Consider the following 3,901-nt stretch of genomic DNA (forward strand, 5'->3'; position numbering starts at 1 on the left):
AAGTATATCATCAAAAAGATACACCTCAATCATAAGCACACAACCCTAGATTAGGGATTTGTGCATAATAGGCACTAGTGCTAAGCACTGTGCTTGCTAAGCATAAAAAGCCTAGAACTAGCCTAATAATACTGCCCCTAGCCTCCTGATGAGGTCACATGGGCTATTATTAGCCTGGGGGAAAAAACCTCCCTTAGGGGGAGTAAAAAGTGCCCCGAGCCACCTACAACCACCAATACTCCTATAGGGATACACATATATAGTGGAGAGTGCACTAACAAACCCCCCTGGAGTGATGTGTGGTGTATGTACACATGTTACAGGGTATGTAGCTTAATCACCAGGTAATGGGATTAAGTTTAAGAGATGTCAAAAAGCCTCAAACTTATCACGTGGTAGTGCCTTGGTGAAAATATCAGCTACATTATCGTGTGTAGACACGTGAGACAAGCATATCTCTCCTGCTGCGAGTCTCTCTCTGACATAATGGTAATGTACCTCTATGTGCTTCGTGCGAGCATGAAACACAGGGTTCTTGGCTACAACCAAAGCACTCATACTGTCAGTGAGAATGGATGTAGAAGCATGCTGGTCCAATCCAAGATCTGCATAAAGCCTCCTGAGCCAAACACACTCAACTGTGGCTGTGAAAGCAGCCCTGTACTCTTCCTCACAACTGCTAGTGGCCACCGTAGGTTGCTTCTTACTAAGCCATGAAATGCATGCATCACCCAAAAAGAAACAATAACTGGAAGTGGACACCCTTGTGTCATAATCTCCTGCCCAGTCTGAATCACTGTAGCCCTGCAAGCATGAAGCATCCCCCCTGGGGTAAAACAATCCAAGATGCATAGTACCCTGGAGATATCTAAATATTCTCTTCACAGCCTGCCAATGTTTTGTGTCTGGACAGTGCATAAATCTGCTCAATACGGATACCCCATACTGTATGTCTGGCCGAGTGTTGCATAAATACAGTAATGATCCAACAGCCTGCTTATATACAGTGGCATCAAAAAGTTCTCCTGCATCCTCAAGACTCAACTTTACACCTGATTCCACGGGAGTGGCAACCGGTTTGCAATCCTGAAAGGAAAACTTCTGTAGCAATTTCTGAATATACATAGATTGCTGCAAATATATGTCCCCCTGATGTCTGCATAAACTGTATACCCAAATAGTAATACAACGGACCAAGATCTGACATTTCAAAGCAGTGCTGTAATTCAACTTTAAAAGCTGCAATATGCACTTTCTGTGGCCCCGTGAGCAGCATGTCATCAACATATAGAACTAAAATCAGAAACATATCCTCTGCACTCTTGACATATAGAGTGCTCTCAGCTGAACTCTTCAGAAAGCCTTGGGAAGCCAAGTAAGAATCAATCTTCTCATACCATGCTCTAGGGGACTGTTTCAACCCATATAGAGCCTTCTGCAATCTGCAAACTTTGGCTTCCTGCCCCCTAACTCTAAAGCCAGTGGGCTGCTGTACATAAACTTCCTCATTTATATCACCATTCAGGAAAGCTGTAGTAATGTCCAACTGATGGATAGTCCATCCAAACTGACCAGCCAAGGCAATCATGCATCTGACTGTGGTCATGCGAGACGTGGGTGCAAATGTCTCATCATAATCTATGCCCTTCTCCTGAGCATACCCTTTTGCAACCAAACGGGCTTTGTAGCGTGACACTGTGCCATCTGCATTCCGTTTGATTTGATACACCCACTTAACCCCTATGGCCTTCTTACCTAGAGGCAAGTCTGTCAGATACCATGTCTCATTCTTCATGATGCTATCATATTCTGATTGCATGGCCTGCATCCAATTTGGGTCTTCTGCTGCCTCCTCAAAAGAGACAGGCTCATCCACCTGAGTGGGTTCATCCTCACTGTATGTGCCCTCACATGCATGATAATCAATACTCATCCCATGAGCACGGCGGGATCTTGTCCTGGTAGGCAAAGGAACATCAATGTGGCTGTCCCGCAATGTATCTAGCAACCACCTAGGCACCCGTCTGGACACTTCAGGGACTGCCATGTGCTCGGATGATGGCTGTGGCAAATCAGCCTGTGACTGTACTAAATCATGAGCTGCACCAGTAGGATCAATAACATTTGTTGCTGGCTGTATACCAGCTGTACCGAGCTGATTTTGGGGCTGAATTGCATCTGCTACAGGCCCCACAATGTCAACAACCCGTGGTAAATTTGTGGCTGCACTTCTTCCCTCCTGGGGCAGGAGCAATTCGAAGACATCATGACTGTAAATTTCTGGTTGCCTACGGAGCGTAGACCAATCAAAATTCTGCTCCTCTACAAATGTAACATCTCTGCTGGTTAGAATCTTCTATGTACTAGGATGGTACAGCCGATAGCCCTTGCTTTCACTGCTATAACCAACAAAAATGCATCTTACAACCTTGTCATCCAACTTACCCCTCTGATGCTGTGGCACTAAGGCATAACTCAAGCATCCAAAAACCTTGAAGCCTTTGACAGAAGGCTTCCTGCCGGTCCACATCTCAAATGGAGTCCTCTCATACTTCTGCAAAGCTTTCTTTGGGCACCTATTCAGCACATAATTGCTGCACTGCAGTGCTTCCATCCAAAATTTGTTAGGGAGGCCCTTCCCCTTAAGCATGCATCTGGCCATTTCCATCACAGTACGGTTGAACCTTTCAGCTTTACCATTCTGCTGGGGTGTGTATGGCACAGTGCACTGATGGGCAATACCCTTGCTTGCCAAGAAAGCATGAAAAGTATGAGACATGTATTCCCCCCCTCGATCGGTACGAAGGGTGGCAACCTTTTCCTGTGTAAGATTCTCCTGCAACAAAATAAAGTCTTTGAACCGTGCTTCCACCTCCGATTTATGCCTCAGTCCATAAACCCAAGAGTAGCATGTAAAATCATCAATGAATGTAACGAAGTATGCACAGCCACCTATGGACTTGGTCCTCATAGGACCGCAAACATTTGAATGAACGAGCTGCAATTTCCTGGCAGCCCCATATGTGGACAACTTAGGCACTGGGGTCCTGTGCATTTTGCCCAATATGCATCCCTCGCACACATGACGAGAGGGTAACTGTATGGGTGGCATGTCCTCCACCATAGAATGTGCCTGCAATCTCTGTAAACCCCTGAAGTGTAGGTGGCCCATCCTGGCATGCCACAGCTCAGCAATGGCCAACTGATCACTAGTAATCACAGCACAAGCATCATGTACTCCAGCCCTGTAGTGATCCAATCTATACAACCCATGACATAAAGTACCTGTTGCAACAATGCAACCCTCATCAGAAAGGTCATGCACTGTGCATTTCCTTCTAGAAAATGTCACCTCAAGTCCTCCCATGGCAATAGCAGGGACGGAAAGGAGATTCTTCTGGATTCCTGGAACATAAAGTACATCTGTGAGTGTAAAAGATCCACCTTGTGTGGCTGTAAGTACAATCTTGCCAACTCCTTGTATAGCATAAGCGGAGTTATTGGCACATGTAACTGTACCTCTCTCGGAGGTAGCATCAAAAACTAAAAATAAATTCCTCTGTGAGGTAATGTGCTTACTAGCACCTGAGTCAAAATACCAATCCTCCTGAGAGGTCACAGAGAGGCATGATTCATCTGTAGTGTGCATAGAAGGGTTGTACGAGCATGATACTGTACAAGCCCACTCATCATCAAAGTCCTCGTCTCCATGCGAGACAATGGACAGATTGGCTGTCTCCTTCTTCTCTGCACTAGATGCATCTGCCTGTGCTACATTTGCTTCCTTCTTTGTGCCCTTTTCCTTCTCTTTTGCAATTCTTTTCCGGCATTCACCAATATAGTGACCCGGTTTCCTGCAATAATGACATTTCCCCTTTTTCTTGGGCTGATTTTCATCTTT

This window comes from Lygodium microphyllum, chromosome 4 (genome assembly GCF_053477565.2).
Source record: "Lygodium microphyllum isolate KBCC chromosome 4, Lygodium_microphyllum_v1.1.10, whole genome shotgun sequence".
NCBI lineage: Eukaryota > Viridiplantae > Streptophyta > Polypodiopsida > Schizaeales > Lygodiaceae > Lygodium > Lygodium microphyllum.